At 40.7% G+C, this 18,226-nt stretch overlaps 2 long non-coding RNA genes across 3 annotated transcripts; both read right to left on the minus strand.

Annotated features, from left to right (window-relative positions):
• Nucleotides 1-382: 382 nt before the first annotated feature.
• On the minus strand, nt 383-5,805 carry LOC307091406. Its single transcript, XR_013812734.1, has 7 exons — nt 5,729-5,805; nt 2,849-4,799; nt 2,599-2,762; nt 2,288-2,508; nt 2,032-2,161; nt 1,835-1,932; nt 383-1,179 (listed from the first exon to the last, which is right to left on the minus strand). It is a non-coding gene; the product is annotated as an uncharacterized lncRNA (long non-coding RNA).
• Nucleotides 5,806-10,491: 4,686 nt separating this feature from the next.
• On the minus strand, nt 10,492-18,206 carry LOC307090823. 2 transcript variants are annotated; one of them, XR_013812686.1, is made up of 8 exons: nt 18,006-18,206; nt 14,546-17,118; nt 12,715-13,897; nt 12,465-12,628; nt 12,154-12,374; nt 11,898-12,027; nt 11,723-11,820; nt 10,492-11,067 (listed from the first exon to the last, which is right to left on the minus strand). It is a non-coding gene; the product is annotated as an uncharacterized lncRNA (long non-coding RNA). The 2 variants fall into 2 exon arrangements; XR_013812685.1 differs by lacking the exon at nt 14,546-17,118.
• Between the last annotated feature and the right edge of the window lie 20 nt (nt 18,207-18,226).

The raw sequence follows: 18,226 nt of genomic DNA on the forward strand, positions 1-18,226 counted from the left end.
CTTAACATTACATCAAGAATACTGAGATGTGTCTGAGGATTCCTAAGCAGCATAACATGATCAAACATCTGGAAAACCTCTTCAAGACTCTTTCGTCTGACTGCAAGGTCCAGATCAACAAAGTGCTTAATTTCTGAACAGATTTGGAAACCATTTGATGCTAAGTGATGCATCATTTCATTTCATTTCTCTGTGAGCTACTCCTTAAAGGCGAAGTGTACTGTTACATGCATTCTGTATAAGGGGTTCTGGAGCCTCCTGTAGGCCACCACGTAGAATGCAACCTATTCCTGTGAATTTACATGTTTGCGTTCTCATTGGTTGTTCAAAGTCACATGTTGTTAGTTTCTTGATTTTGACGTATTTTCACGCATAAGCCTACTCCACAAATCTGGCTGTTTTTATTGATATGCAATTGCAAGAATACAAAACAAATTCACATGTTATGCATGGAGGGATAAAACCTGACAGAAGCAGGCTATACAAAAAACGGACCGCAGAAATGCCGCTCTGGCTCTGCAGTTCCTGATCCTTACACATGATGCGGCAATTTCCCTTAGCGATTAGAGTGAGGCCAAGGCTCAGCAGTAGCGTCTGACAAAAATACTACATGCTATTATTTTCAATTCAGAACTTTTCAATTTAGTTAAAGAAACTTTACAAAGTCACACAATACAAGAGTACAATTATGAATCTGCCAGTTAATCAAACAGCTTGTTCTTAAAATACATTTGGAGAAAGATAGATTAATAGTTCTCACTGTAGATAGTTGATTGATTGACAAAGTCAGGGTATAAAGAAGACAAATTAGGAACCGTGTGGATTTAGACAGATGCTTTTATCTAATGCTGCAGAAGGAGACATTTTCTATGATGGAACTCACATCCATGCTTCACAGCGTCCCCCCCACCCCATTCAGACACTGACAGTCATGGTATGACGGTGACTGAATGGGGGGGTCCTCCTGACTCCTGGACAGGCACAGAGAAGCCTGGAGCCCGGTCCTCCAGGCTGAGTGTGTTCATCCCACCACCGGATGTGACGTCCTCCTCCTCCTCTTGAAACATCCTTCTCAGGCTGACCCTGCTGTTCCAACCTTTGTTTTTGGCAAAAACGTAGACGCCTCCGAAGAGATCAGGAAATGTGGCCATCAAATCAATGTGCTCTGCGTCCTCAGGGCTGTAGAACATAGACAATATTAGGGCGGAACGATTTGGGGAAACTATATAATTGCGTTTATTTCGACCAATATTGCGATTGCGATTAAGTATGCGATTTGTCCTTTAAAAGTTCCTTATATTGTGCATTATTAACTTAACAAGCAATACATCATTCTATAGTATGACCAACAGAACACTGGAAGCAGACAACGTATAAGCCGTTACAAGATATAACGCTCTTACTGTTAGACTAGGCCTATGTGTTGAGATGAATTAATGCATGAATTGTTATTATTACGTCTTTATTTAACTATTGAATTGGAAAAGAAAAAGAAATACGAATCTTACTGATCTCCAGTCAGTAACAAATAACAAAATACGTATTTTTTTAATCGCAGCCTTTGCCATTTGCAAATCACGTTCTATTACATCTCAATGTTGGTTTGAATTCTTTGCCCTAGACAATAAGATTATTATTAATTATCATTTGTAATGGTATCATTTTCATATAATAATGTATCACTATCTGAAATACATCTGTCTCAATAGTTTAGGGTTTCCAAATATCTGCAATTGAACAAAACATTACAATTTCGTTTTATAGAAATTGACTAGGGTTGTTGACTGTTATTAGTTCAAGGATGTTTGCAGCCGATCTGATGATCTTTACTTACTAGTGTTCAAGGAGGTTGCGGATGAAGCGAAGTAATCCCGCAGTGTTCTCAGAATACTTCCCTTTGCCATCCATCTTCTGCACCAACTCCGGTGGAAACTGAAACATCATCAAAGCTCAGTCTCAGTCTCTCTTCCTCTCTCCCTCTCTCACAATACGAATACACAAATACAAAGACACAAATGACTTGCGCTTCACCTTTTGTTTCCAGTCCTTCCAGCTTGGCTCTTCTACATCACGATCCAGTTCATCCAGGAGGCGTTTGTCCGTCGCTTTGTAGTTTCTCACCTCCTCTTCATTGCCGATACTTTTTAGGTATTCTATTTTTCTGATAAAGGATTACCATTCATACATGAAAACAAAATGCAAGCTGACAACCAATATTGTCAACCAAAAGACCCAATTTCATGAAATGCATCAGTTGTCAATTCCTATTATACATCAAATTTAATACCTTGAAGTCGACCAGAAGAAGGGATGGGCCAGGCATTGCTGCACTGTAGGCCTTTCTTTTGGATTTTTGTTGATCATCCACTTCACAAGATCCTTTGTGATCAAATCCTGAACATGGTCAAGACTGTACAAACCATCAAGAATGTTGCTCTCACATCTACAGCCTCTGCCAAAAGGATGATGTCCTCCAGATAAGATGTAGTATGTCAACATCCCTGCCACCTACATGAAAAAGGAAGAATAATTCATACTGAAAGAAAAATGTTTTAGGTTAAACACTAACTCACCAATTAGTTTTTACATAACAAAAACCTGTATGTCAGCGCTCATCTTGCATGGTACATCAACATCCTCATCTATATTCTCTCTTGCCATCCAGCACTTTGTTCCAGCTTTTTTTGTGTGCCGGGATGTCTGCCCTTTGGGCAACGTTCTGCTGATGCCAAAATCAGCCAAACGTGCCTTGCCGCGAACATCTGCAAAATGAAGATATCATTGTCCAAGATAAGACAATATTGTTCACATTAAAATAGTTTAAACGCAAAATGTCCACATTTCTTACCTAACAAGACGTTCTGTGGTTTAATATCCCGATGGAGGATTGGAGGAGTCTGACTATGTAGCACACTCAAGCTAGATAAAACCTCCTTAACAAGATTTCTCTTCTGTTTTTCTCTCAAATCAGGTTTCAGGAATTCCTCCAGGGTGCACTCACACAGTTGAAGTGCAAGGTAACCAAAGTTAGTATCTTTGGCGTAGTCCATGTATCTCACAATATTTTCATGTTCAAGCTCTGGAAGTCTTAGGAATGATTTCTCGTTCTTCAACACATTGTCGTTCGTTTTAGACATTCTCTTCACTGCCACCTCAGTGCCATCCTCTCTGAGGCCAAGGAAGACCTCAGTTCCATCGCTCCCCGTCGCTATGCGGTATTCTTCATCGTTCACAAACAATATGCTTCCAACTTTGATGATATCCTCACTTTTTGAGAGCTTCTCTAATTTCTTGCTCCATTTCTCACTTACTTTGAACCACTTCTGCTCTTTTCTAAATGTGGGGATGACAGGTTGGAGTGCATTCGCAACAGATTCCTGGACAGAAGCTGTGGAGAGGTCACTTGAAGCGTTGTACAGTTCATCGTTCTGCTCCTCCTGTTTCCTCTTTCGCCTCTTCTTTTTCTTCTTTTTCTTGGGTGCCAAAAGCTCTTTATCAGCTGATATGGAATCTTCTGATGCTGGTCTTGGGTGGATTAAATATTTCTGCAGATGCCTTAGACCTTCTTTGAGATTGTCATCCATCCTCATTTCTGCAGAGGTAAGAATCCCTTCAGGCACAGAAGTTAACCCAATCGATGTTAACATTCTGTTGGCATGTTCAGTTGAAACAAGGTTTGCAAAAATGCCATAGGCATAAATTGCATTTGCTGAAGGATAATTCTTTATAAAGCAGGAAATTCCTGAGCCTAGATTCTTAATGAAATCCCAATCCCAGTCATCTTTCACTTTGGTTTTCTGTGCAATCACATAGAGTGTAACCACAACTAATTCCGCTATACCCTGATTCAACATTCTTGTGGAAAGCAGCTCAAGTAATTTTGGTATGAAAGCCAGTGATACATTATTTGGTATCTCTGTCAAAGTGCAAAAGACACTATGTAGATTACGAACAACACAAGCCTGAAATTCTTTTGAAAGGTTTTGAAAGTGTTTGACAGCCTCCTCAATGTATTGGTTTATCTTATGGTTGTCCCTCAGCCACTGGATACTTTTACTATGGTATTCTGCCTGCTTTAGCCCAGTGACACTTAACATTACATCAAGAATACTGAGATGTGTCTGAGGATTCCTAAGCAGCATAACATGATCAAACATCTGGAAAACCTCTTCAAGACTCTTTCGTCTGACTGCAAGGTCCAGATCAACAAAGTGCTTAATTTCTGAACAGATTTGGAAACCATTTGATGCTAAGTGATGCATCATTTTACATAACTTGTCATTGTAAGCATCATGTTGAGGGCTTGTCATAGAACATATTGTAACAACTGCACCTGCATCAATTAATGCTTTTGCAATATCATCTCTGTCATTGATGGCAGCGGTTTGCAGTGGGGTCAGATTAAAATGAATCTGTTTATTACTGGCTCCATTTGGATCAGCTTTTGCTACCAGCAATTTATGCACAAAATGAATTGGAACTTTCATTAATGAAGCAAAATGCAAAGGTTTCCAAAAATTTTGTGAACATGTGTTTGGGTCTGCAGCTTCATTTACAAGAACAGAAAAAATGTCCTCCTTTTGAAATGCAACAGCAGCAATCAAAGGGGATACCACATCGTTAAGCTCCTTGCATGGGTAAAGTCCATTAATGTCATGTTTCTTAAGCAATAGTTTGAGCTTATCAAGTTTGTTGCTGATTATACATTGAATTATTGGGTGTGTTTCCTTTGTGCAAGTCTCTTGCTGGAATAACTGGATCTCATGTCTCATGAAACTCATGTCTTCTGATCACAATACCTGTGGGGTGATATAGTCATTAGGTCAGTGCAATAGATGTTGCCTTAAATGCAAATATGCAATACATTGTCGCATCAATATTGAAATACTAAATTAAATCCACAACGCCTCTAGTTCTTGTTATTTTTGGTCACACTTGCTGTTTTGCACAACAATCTTTTTGTACAGTTAGATCAGTCACGGGTTTGTTTGTTTTATATTCATCGTAATGTCCTGTAGGGGCATTTAGTTTGTGGTGGTTTTAATTTGGATTTTTAGTTTTAATAATTGGGTTGAAAGAAGTTCTGTTCTGAGCTTTCAGATGAACTGCCTTTAATAAAATGTGCATTGATCAAAAACGTATTTGAATGGATTCAAATTGGATGAGAATAACGTGCCTTTATGCGAGTGTGGACATGTTCAAACACGTAGTTGTTTTCGCAATGCGTCGGTGACGGTTGATTTATGAAATAGGTTTATTTTTCGCTGGTTCCTTGTTCAACGCATTTCTGTATGACCTGTACTGCATTACATTGCAATAGACAATCGTTCAAATGTGTTTACGGTGACTGAAAAGGGTATCATTTTAAGACTCTGCTGTCTTCAGTGTCATCATAAGAGAGCCACTCCCTGTATCACGTTGCATGTACAGTATTTAGAACCAACACATGATAGAAGATACGTTTTGAACTGTAAAGAAAAGATCACATCTGGGGTACTTCAAAGTACCCCAAATGTTTTACTAGCGTGACGAGACGACCGTCATGCGCGCTAAGCGGGACAATTTGCGATGAAAACAGAGTTTGCGTTGCCCAATATTCCGAGATAGCGAATCCATCAAATTGCGCCAACTTAGGAGGTTCACGAGTAGCTAAAGATAAATATGTAAATAGATATATTAGACAAATATATTACAGATATAACAGAGATGTAAGGGTCACTTTACTCACCAATGTCAAGGAGAAGAGCAGAGCAAAGTAAAGTGAAACTTAAAGTTTCACCAACTTTATGTGACGACTCGTTTCGTTTATCTGGTGAGCCTCTCCTTAAAGGGGACGTGTTACATTCCAATGTATTTGTGGGCTTTTGCTTTTCCCCATTTCTGTTTTTTCCTCTCCCATATTTTTGGACCACAAATATGGCCGTTCTGGAGTCCGAACTGAGTTGATTGGTGGAGGCTTGGCAACCAAGCCATGGACCTTTTCTTTTTTTCTTAGGTCAATGTTGGCAACAAGGGCCAAGCCACAGCTTAAGGGCGCACTCACACTAGGCCATCTGTACCGTGCCCAAGTGTTTCACACCCGAACCGTGCTCAAGTACGATTGTTGCCACCCCCAAGAATATGTTGGCGTTTTTGCACTTACAAATAGTTAGTCGTGTTTGTAGCCTACACTCAGACGTGAACTTATTCTTGCATGCAGGTGTCTTCATTCATAAAAAAATAAAAACATGGGAGAGTGTGCAAAGTAGCCTATTCTAAAGAGGTCTAGACCCCTCTCCCAGCCCCGCCTCCTCCGGTGAACCAGGAAAGCCCGCGCCGTGACGAGAGCGGGATTTTTGATCACAAACCCAACTTGACTATCGCACCAACATGAACCGCTTGCCGTCGTTTTTATTGTTTAATGTGAAAGAAGGGTCGCATGGACAATACGTCATCCAGCTCAGCAGGGGCGATTCTAGGGTCTGAGCTTTAGGGGTGCTGAGCACCCAATGAGCCCCACTGCCACCACCCACCCTTTTTTTCCACACAAAAACAAAAAATATGTCATATAATACAATAACTTTATCATTTTAACATTGGTTCAACTAACTCCGAAATCCTGATTTTTTTCTCTTTTTTTGGAGCCCTTTCTAGAACACCAGCTTTATTGAGACAGTTCACACAGACAGCCCCCTGTAACAAACACAACACCTTCTTCACTAAGATGGTTTTCCTGACCGTTAACTTCATGTGCCTCCTTTTGTATCAACAGTCATTAGATTAGATTAGATTAAACTTTATTGTCATTGAACAAAGTATCAGGTAATTGGACAACAAAATGTAAGTCATCTTCTGTAAATTATTTACAAATGGCCATCTCTAATCTACTTGGTTGCACACCTATCTGAACTTTCATAAACCAATATGAGTCATCAATAATTAATAATAAAACAAGCTTCACATCAAGAGCAAAAAAAAAGAAGAAAAAAAACAAGGTAAACCCAAAAAGTCCAAAGGTCTTGAAAATACTTAGAAATTAAAGATATAAAAAGAGAAAGAGAGGGAAATCTTTGATAGTACTTCCCCTGAATCCCCATTTGGCTCTTCCATGTATGCAGGTAATACAATCTACTTTGGGAGAGGTATTCTATGTCGCCGCACTTTGAGGGTGGCAAACCTGTCAATGACCCTTCGGTGTTCAATTCTTTCGAGCAACTCCTTCTCAATGGACAGCACAGCTAGGTGCTGGAGTCTGCTTTGGCCTGTGGTCCTGCTGAGCCATGTATGGAGCCGACGCAAGGCCCTAAAAGACCGCTCACATGTACTGCTGCTAACTGGTATTGTCAAGGCAACCTGCATAACAGCTTTCAGTGAAGGGAACGTTTCAGAATCTAGGAGTTTGTACACTGCTAGCAGGTCCTGAACTGTACCAGCCTCACTCTTGCGCTTCAGAAAGTTTTTTGCAACTATCACTTCCTCTGACTTAAATTCAATATGGTAAAGCAGAGCCAGTGCTGTCAGATGAGGCTCAGACAAGAAGTGGCCTGAGGTGGGACTGCATGCCTGAGTTCCATTGAGCACCTCCTCTTTCACACCAGAATAACGCCTCTCAAGTTCACCGATCATTCGGTCCAGACTAGGAAACAAAAGTTTCCTCTTGAGATCTTCAGACTCTGAAGAGCCACAGGTTGCACTGCCTGCCCTACATGTTGACTCAACAAGATATTCATCCATTCTCTTTGTCGTCCGCCTCTGTCCTGAGGATTATTCTAAGACTGCTATCTGGTTTGCCTCACACATAGCTTTTGTTCTGAAAAAAAGAAGATAGAGGTCATCATGGACTGTCCCTAGTCTCTCACCTGAATCTGTCTTTTTTCTTTTAAAGAACTGTCGTATGTCAATTGCAAAAAGAGAAACACACAAACACACACACACACACACACACACACACACACACACACACACACACACACACACACAGTAACGCTAGGAGTTAGTATATACTACTACGCCTGCATGAAGGTGGTGTGATTATTATTGTTGCAAAGCCTGGTTCAGGTTAAATCCTCTGTAAAACATGAATGAATACAGCAAAAGAAAAACATTTAACTTTCTTTTATTGTCTAGTTTGATAGTCAGACACAACTGAAAAATAACTGATATAAATCTATGAATAACTAACAATTTATTTAAAAAGCCACAGTGAGTGTTTTCACACATACTGGTGGTATACAGTGCTATGTTGTTTCGTTTTTCAGCTGTACACACGTATGTTTTCACTCGGGTCCAAACGCCGCACCACCGGCAGGGCTTCATGTTTCCATGACGACGCGCACACACACCAGAAAAGACGCACCTGACGTCATGTTGACATGACTCCCGATTGTTAAAATGAGTCTCAAACTAACGATAAACTTTAACAACAGAGACACACGTACGCACTACACAGGTACTTGTGGCGCTGCTGTTTTTGCTGAATAAATAGACCGCTGTAGTTCGACGGTAGTGCTAATGGCGCTAACGGAGCTACTGAGCTAACTGGTAAACGGTGCCTGGACTCCAGCACTCACCGATATGGTATCAGAATCGGAACAACTCTAGGTAAAAGGAAAGAAGTGTGAGACACAGCTTTAGAGCAACTTACTTAGTTGATTGATTCACAACACTACAACTAAACAGATCTCACTCTGCATGAGTCGCGCTGGACGACGGGCGGGCTGAGGAGCGGTGCAGGTACAGAGGAGAAGGATGGTTGAGAAGAGGATGATACCATTTGCTAAGCGGGGATGTTTTTTCATTTTCTTCCTTAAATATATACATTTCAAACCAAAAACTACAGAGTATGTTTTGGACATTATTTAACAATTTCAAAGACGAACAAATATAATTTTTAGAATAACATTTCTTACTCCCAAGTTTTAGGGGTGCTGAGCCCCTTTTTAGGGGTGCTTCAGCACCCCTAAAAATGGGCTAGCCTCGCCCCTGCAGCTCAGGTTCAGGCGTGTCGGCTCATTAGCGTACCGTGGCCTGAGCACACCTCTCCCAAGTGTGCTCAGGCCACGGAATGGAAGTGGACTATGGCGACACATTAGCGCCATAAAGCACTAATGTGATAAAACATGCATTCGGGCGTATTCTATTTATTTCACACATGCGTAGATATTAACTGCGAGCGCGCAAATTTTCTCTGCGCGCGCGCGCACTCAGAGCGCTGCTCCCCGATCGAGGAAAACAGCTCCTCGAGAGCATTACTCATTGCAAGCGAGAGGGCGTAATAACTTCAGTCACACAAAACAGCCTCACAGCCTCTCGCGAATGATGTTCTGCTCTCTCGCTCAATCAAATATCGCGCTTCACAAATGGCCAATCACAGGAGAGCCCACCCTGCCTTGGTTCCCTCCCCAAAGTGCTAAAATTAAATATGAGCGAGAGACATCATTCGCGAGAGGCTGTTAGGAGCGAGAAGCTGTTTTGTGTGACCGAAGTTATTCCCCCCTCTCACTTGCAACGAGGTAATGCTCTCGAGGAGCTGTTTTCCACGCTCGGGGAGCAGCGCTCTGAGTATGCGCGCGCGCGCAGATGATTTGCGCGCTCGCAGTTAATATCTAAGCGTGTGAAATAATAGAATACGCCCGAATGCATGTTTTATCACATCAGTGCTTTATGGCACTAATGAGTCGCCATAGTGGACTTGAGTACGGTTGGCGTGCTCACACTAGCCAAACGATCTAGACTTGAGCACGGTACAGGTGTGAAACGGACTTGGGCACGGTACAGATGGCTACAAAAGGCCTCATCAGTTCCACCTGGTAGCTGGAATGCTTCCTCAAGCCGAATGCTTGTTTCTTATGGTGCTTTTCCGGAGGGTGCGCTTCGGGTTTTCTATCAATGGTGTCGTCGAATGTTATTGATGAACATTGACGAACATGAAGGACAACTATTAACTTGTTATTAACTCCAGACCAGAGTCGAGATAAAGTGGTAAATCAGATATATCTTCAGAAGCAATTTTAAAGGACCGCTATTTTAACACCAGCTGGGATGTGGACTTCCACTGCGACCTCATCAAAATCAACCCTCGAGTGACAGCCCCCGTGGGATGTCCGCCCCGTTGTGTGATGGATAGACCAGGCTATGGACTGTACCATCTGTAAGGGGGATCCAGCTGGCATCTGAATGCCGGACTCCCTTGTGTGGAATTGATTAATTTAATGGATGTTAACATATTGTTTTTATACATTTTTAAGGAAATCACACCTTCAGTCTACTTTGACCCTCACTTCGGCGGCAGTCCGGCCGCTCCGCCTCCGGCGGTGTCCTCCGGGAGCTGAACTGCCGCCGAGCTCCCGCTCCTCCAAAAAACGGATTGCGGAAATGCCGCTCAGGCTCTGCATTTCCTGACCTTTACACATGATGGCGCAATTTCCCTTAGCGATTACAGTGAGGCCAAAGCTCATCAGTGGCGTCTGACAAAGTATATAATAATATTCAAAATGATAAAAATACTACATGTTATTATTTTCAATTCAGAGCTTTTCAATTTAGTTAAAGGAACTTTACAAAGTCACACAATACAAGAGTAAAATTATGAATCTGTAAGTTAATCAAAAAGCTTGTTCTTATACAAAAAAATAAATTTGGAACAAATTACATAAATACTTCTCATTGTAGATAGTCGATTGATTGACAGTCAGGGTATGAAGGCGACAAATTAGGAACCGCGTGGATTAAGACAGAGGGGTGCTTTTATCTAATGCTGCAGAAGGGAGACGTTTTCTATGATGGAACTCACATCCATGCTTCACAGTGTCCCCCCCACCCCATTCAGACACTGACAGTCATGGTATGACGGTGACTGAATGGGGGGGTCCTCCTGACTCCTGGACAGGCACAGAGAAGCCTGGAGCCCGGTCCTCCAGGCTGAGTGTGTTCATCCCACCACCTGATGTGACGTCCTCCTCCTCCTCTTGAAACATCCTTCTCAGGCTGACACTGCTGTTCCAACCTTTGTTTTTGGCAAAAACGTAGACGCCTCCGAAGAGATCAGGAAATGTGGCCATCAAATCAATGTGATCTGCGTCCTCAGGGCTGTAGAACATAGACAATATTAGGGCGGAACGATTTGGGGAAACTATATAATTGCGTTTATTTCGACCAATATTGCGATTGCGATTAAGTATGCGATTTGTCCTTTAAAAGTTCCTTATATTGTGCATTATTAACTTAACAAGCAATACATCATTCTATAGTATGACCAACAGAACACTGGAAGCAGACAACGTATAAGCCGTTACAAGATATAACGCTCTTACTGTTAGACTAGGCCTATGTGTTGAGATGAATTAATGCATGAATTGTTATTATTACGTCTTTATTTAACTATTGAATTGGAAAAGAAAAAGAAATACGAATCTTACTGATCTCCAGTCAGTAACAAATAACAAAATAATAATTTTTTTAATCGCAGCCTTTGCCATTTGCAAATCACGTTCTATTACATCGCAATGTTGGTTTGAATTCTTTGCCCTAGACAATAAGATTATTATTAATTATCATTTGTAATGGTATCATTTTCATGTAATAATGTATCACTATCTGAAATAAATCTGTCTCAATAGTTTAGGGTTTCCAAATATCTGCAATTGAACAACACATTACAATTTAGTTTTATAGAAATTGACTAGGGTTGTTGACTGTTATTAGTTCAAGGATCTTTGCAGCCGATCTGATGATCTTTACTTACTAGTGTACAAGGAGGTTGCGGATGAAGCGAAGTAATCCCGCAGTGTTCTCAGAATACTTCCCTTTGCCATCCATCTTCTGCACCAACTCCGGTGGAAACTGAAACATCATCAAAGCTCAGTCTCAGCCTCTCTTCCTCTCTCACAATACAAAGACACAAATGACTTGCGCTTCACCTTTTGTTTCCAGTCCTTCCAGCTTGCCTCTCCTACATCACGATCCAGTTCATCCAGGAGGCGTTTGTCCGTCGCTTTGTAGTTTCTCACCTCCTCTTCATTGCCGATACTTTTTAGGTATTCTATTTTTCTGATAAAGGATTACCATTCATACATGAAAACAAAATGCAAGCTGACAACCAATATTGTCAACCAAAAGACCCAATTTCATGAAATGCATCAGTTGTCAATTCCTATTATACATCAAATTTAATACCTTGAAGTCGACCAGAAGAAGGGATGGGCCAGGCATTGCTGCACTGTAGGCCTTTCTTTTGGATTTTTGTTGATCATCCACTTCACAAGATCCTTTGTGATCAAATCCTGAACATGGTCAAGACTGTACAAACCATCAAGAATGTTGCTCTCACATCTACAGCCTCTGCCAAAAGGATGATGTCCTCCAGATAAGATGTAGTATGTCAACATCCCTGCCACCTACATGAAAAAGGAAGAATAATTCATATTGAAAGAAAAATGTTTTAGGTTAAACACTAACTCACCAATTAGTTTTTACATAACAAAAACCTGTATGTCAGCGCTCATCTTGCATGGTACATCAACATCCTCATCTATATTCTCTCTTGCCATCCAGCACTTTGTTCCAGCTTTTTTTGTGTGCCGGGATGTCTGCCCTTTGGGCAACGTTCTGCTGATGCCAAAATCAGCCAAACGTGCCTTGCCGCGAACATCTGCAAAATGAAGATATCATTGTCCAAGATAAGACAATATTGTTCACATTAAAATAGTTTCAACGCAAAATGTCCACATTTCTTACCTAACAAGACGTTCTGTGGTTTAATATCCCGATGGAGGATTGGAGGAGTCTGACTATGTAGCACACTCAAGCTAGATAAAACCTCCTTAACAAGATTTCTCTTCTGTTTTTCTCTCAAATCAGGTTTCAGGAATTCCTCCAGGGTGCACTCACACAGTTGAAGTGCAAGGTAACCAAAGTTAGTATCTTTGGCGTAGTCCATGTATCTCACGATATTTTCATGTTCAAGCTCTGGAAGTCTTAGGAATGATTTCTCGTTCTTCAACACATCGTCGTTCGTTTTAGACATTCTCTTCACTGCCACCTCAGTGCCATCCTCTCTGAGGCCAAGGAAGACCTCAGTTCCATCGCTCCCCGTCGCTATGCGGTATTCTTCATCGTTCACAAACAATATGCTTCCAACTTTGATGATATGCTCACTTTTTGAGAGCTTCTCTAATTTCTCCCTCCATGTCTTACTTATTTTGAACCACTTCTGCCCTTTTCTAAATTTGGGGATGCCAGGTTGGAGTGCATTCACATGAGATTCCTGGACAGAAGTTGTGGAGAAGTCACCTAAACCATCTGATATGTCCTCTTCTAATGCTAGGCTTTGTTGGTTTAAAAATGTCTGCAGACTATAAATCCACCTGGTATTATAGCCAGTTAATATCTCTCTCAAAGTGCAAAAGACAGAATGTAGATTCTGAACAACCAAAGCCATACAATATTTTGAACGCTTTCGAAAGCGTTCGATAGCCTCCTCGATGTATTGGTATATCTTATTGTTCTTTAGCCACTGGATACCTCTAATATGGTATTCTGCTCTGTCTGGCCCAGTGGCACTTAACATAACAATATAATTTGTATGTGTCTGCATAGTACTATCAAACAACTGGCAAACCTCTTCAGGACGTTTTAGTCTGATTGCAATTTCCAAATTTTTGACACCATTTGTTGCTAAGTTATGTATAATTATAAATGTCTTCTCATTGTTAGCAAAATGTTCCCCTATACTGATGTGTGCTTTTGAAATATTGTCCCAGTAATTGAAGGCAGCTGCTTGCAGTGGGGTCCAATTCAAATTCTTAAGCAATTGTTTGAGCTTATTGTGATCGTTGCTAATTATACTCTGAATTATTGGGTGTGTCTCTTGGAAGTACAGGAACACCCACGAGTCACCCATGTCTTTTGTTCACAATACCTGTGGGGTTATATAGACATCAGGTCAGTGCAATAGCTGTTGGTTTCCTTAAATGCAATATCCAATACATTGTTACAATCAATAAAACAATACAATATGAAATCCAGAGTGCGTCTTGTTATTTGGGTCACACTTTGTCATTTTAAAACTATTCCCACACGGTGGCGCAGTTATACAGTTATAAGACAGCCACTCCCTGTAATTTATCACACCCGTCCCCCCGTCAACAACTCAGCGCAAGGCCGGTACGGTAAGCTTTCGGTATGAAAAAGTGCCCCACCACTAGGGTTGGATTTAGTGATTCGTTTCTGCGATTCAGTTCGCGACATTCAGTTCGTCAAGAGGAGTCGTTCGCGAATCGTTCGTTCGTTCATTCAGTCGAGTTTCCGGTAGCGGTGAATCGAATCATGCACGGTTCTCTGAGTCAGTCATACTCAGCCCCTCGTTCGTTCGTTCGTTCAGTCGAGTTTCCGGTTTAAGACGAACGAGGCGAACGAGACGAACGAGAGAGAGGAACCAGTTCGGTTCGTTCGTCTTAAAGATTCGCGACCGAGCCAACTCTACCCACTACGCCCCTGATTACACAAGTATTAATAGATATATTATACAGATATATTACAGATATAACAGAGCTTAAAGAAGACTCACCAATCAAAGATTCAAAGATGAAACCACGTATCGAAGTTTAGCTTAGTCCGACGAAACAACAGCAGAGCAAAGAAAAGTGAACTTAAGCTTCACCAACCAGGAACTTTTATGTGACGATGACGGGTTTCGTTTCTCTGGTGTGTGAGCTCCTCCTTTTAAAGGGGAAGCCTTCACAATTACAAACATGCACCTCCTTGAAGGAGAAGCCTTCACTTTTAAAAGCCTTTCTTACTTTTATTTATTGTATTTTATTTTTTTTATAATTTTCTATTTTATAATCTTATCTTGTATGTTTGTAATTTCTATTGTATGGAGCACCTGGAACAAAACAATTTCCCCGCGGCGATCAATAAAGTTTTCTGATTCTGATTGATTCTGATTATTTCCTGCTCATCATCTATTTGGTTAAATAGATGATGGGATTAGACTGTGAGCGTGGTCGCCGTGCTCTGTGTGACGCAAGGGATCCTGGGAGGGTTCGAGTTGTTCAATGTGTAACCTGAGTTCCCGTCTCGTCATTCCCGTGCTGCTCACCGTAATAGACTGTATTTGTGTGTGTTTGAGTGTGTTTCTACACTCAACACACTACACACACATACACATCCATACAGTACTGCTCATATCTTTGGAAAATAAAACCTATAAACTTTGGAACTCTGACTGCACAACCCTGTGTTGTCACCGACACCCCCATTGGTCTCAGAGAGGCAACTAGACATTTCTCAAAGCTCCGTCTCTGGAAAGCTACGCAACCGGTTTTAGTTGGGAGTGGCAGAGGATTCTAATGTACACTTGGGTATGTCAAGCCTTAAGTGTGTCAACACCTTCCCGATATGCTTGCCCTTCACAACTAATGACAAGCCATGAGACTAAGCAGGTTGGACAGAAGCTAAAGATATTCAGGCTGATGAAAAGACTAGGATCCGACCTAGAAGTTTACTATTTACAGAAATAATAAATGAATAAATCCTAACAATAATTAAGGACGTTTGTCGTATCCCTTCCCACTACTAATGTGTTCTCACCACTGAAGCACCACGGGCCAAAACATCGAAATGTGACCAATAATTTTTTAAATGGAAACGTTTGTGGTTGTCATCAGAATCCACTGTGAGTCTATTTTTAGAGTGCTTTTGTTAAGGTACGAGGGAGAGAAAATAGCAATGGTTAAAAAAGTCTCTATCAAGCGCCTATTCTGCCACTTAAATAGTACACCTTAAACCTAATCTACTGAGATGTAATAAGTGGTGACGGCAGTGCTTGAATTGGGCCGGTACTCACCAGTACTGTTACACCGAATTCTGCGACCCACCGAAAAGTGTGACCCCAGGGAGCGCTGTTGCACATTTTCTGCAACATGCACGTTTGCATTATAACGAAAACATGAATAAAACATAAGATCTCCCACCACCGGTAAGTCTTTCTTTTCTCAATACTACCATTAATTCTAAACAGCGTTTTACACAGTAGCCTATAATGGAAGCATGGAAGGAAATGCTCAAAGGTAGATCAGCGTAACTTAACACTGACTAGCTTTTTATGGGTAAAGAAGCAACGGCGAAGGACCGTACTAAACGCCTTATCATTGTATGGGTCTGTAAAATGTTAATCAAATCAAAACAAATGTATTTATTAAGCACCTTTAATAAAAAGATAATTGGTTGTGGGAGATCTTATTTATGTTTTTGTCATGCCTGTCTACGCTTCAAACTCGTGCATATTGCAAAAAATATGTAACAGCGCCCCCTGGGGTCACACTTTTCGCTGGGGTTTAATTTAAGTCACACAATGTAGAGGTTTAATTTATGTTTGTCCTTCAGCCACTTGATACCTTTACTACGGAATTCTGTTTCCCGTGGCCCAGAAACACTTAACATAATATCAAGAACACTTAGATGTGTCTGAGGATTTTCAAGCAGCATAACATGATCAAACAACTGGAAAACCTCTTCAGGACTGTTTTGCTTTACTGCAATGTTCAGATCAACAAATTCTCTAATTTTTGAACAGATTTGGAAACCTTTCGATGCTAAGCGATGTATCATTTTAGAAACCTTGTCATTGTAAGCATCATGTTGAGGGCTTGTCAAAGTACACATTGTGACATCTGCACCTGCACTGATTAGTACTTTTGCAACATCATCTCTGTCACTGATGGCAGCGGCTTGCAGTGGGGTCAGATGCAAATTCATCTGATTATTAATGACTCCATTTGGATCAGCTTTTGCTGCCAGCAATTGATGAACATAAAAAATTGGAACTTTGTTAATTGAAGCACAATGCAAAGGTGTTTGCAAATGATTGCGTGAACAGGTGTTTGGGTTTGCAGCTTCATGCAGAAGAAATTTGAAAATGCCTTTGAATACAACAGCAGCAATCAAAGGGGATACCTCATCGTTTATCTCTTTGCATGGGTAAAGTCCATTAATGTCATGCCTCTTAAGCAGTAGTTTGAGCTTATTAGGTTTGTTGCTGATTATAAACTTAATTATTTGGTGTGTTTCCTTAATGATGGGAGCCTCTTTTTGGACAAATTTCAACTCCAAGAAAATCAGGTCTTCTGTTCACAATACCTGTGGGTGATATAGTCATTAGGTCAGTGCAATAGCTGTTGCTGCCTTAAATGCTATATGCAATACATTGTCGCATCAATATTGAAATACTAAATGAAATCCACAATGCCTCTTGTTCTTGTTATTTTTGGTCACACTTGCTGTTTTGTACAACAATCTTTTTGTACAGGTAGATCAGTTAAGTAGGTTTGTTTGTTTTATATTCATTGTAATGTCCTGTAGGGGGATTTAGTTTGTGGTGGTTTTAACTTGGATTTTTAGTTTTAATAATTGGGTTGAAAGCAGTTCTGTTCTGAGCCTTCCGATGAAATGCTTTAGATAGATTGTGCATCTATCAAATACTTATTTTAATGGATTCAAATTGGATGAGAGCAACGTGCCTTTAAGTGAGTGTGGACAAGTTCAAACACTTTGTTTTCAATTAGTCTGTGACGGTTGATTTATGAAACTGTCAAATGCAAAGTATTTTCCCCAGGTTCCTTGTTCAGAGCATTTCTTTATAACCTGTACTGCATTTAATCTTAATTTACTATTACTCAAATATGTTTACGGTGACTGATAAAAGTTTATCACTTCAAGACTTTGTCCTCAGTTTGCTCTTATCACAGTGTCATTATAAGAGAGCCACTCCCTGTATTTTATCAAGTTGCCTGTACAGTATTTAGAACCATCACATGATAGAAAAAAAGTTTTGTACAGCAAAGAAAAGGTCACCTTTCGGGTACTTTAATGTGACTTAATTTGATTATTGGCTGAAATGTTTTGTTGAGTCTCAGCCGACCTTAAGGAAAGGGAAGCTTCGCCTCGAACACAGACATTGGATCTTTTGTTAATAAAATATAAGCTCTCTGAGCACTACGAGAGATGTGGGGGGTCACTTTACTCACCATTGTCATGGAGAACTTCGGTTCAATGGTTCAAGACGAGACCGAGAAAACATTCAAAGTTGAGTTTAGTCTGATGAAACAACAGCAGAGCGAAGTAGAGTGAATCTCAGTCTAAAGTAAAGTGAACCTCAGTCCGAAGTAAAGTGACATCAGTCTAAAGTAAAGTGAACCTCAGTTTCACCAACGTGGAACTTTTTTCGACAACGGGTTTCGTTTCTCAG

The sequence above is a fragment of the Pollachius pollachius genome (genome assembly GCF_949987615.1).
Source record: "Pollachius pollachius genome assembly, chromosome: 20".
Classification (NCBI taxonomy): Eukaryota; Metazoa; Chordata; class Actinopteri; order Gadiformes; family Gadidae; genus Pollachius; species Pollachius pollachius.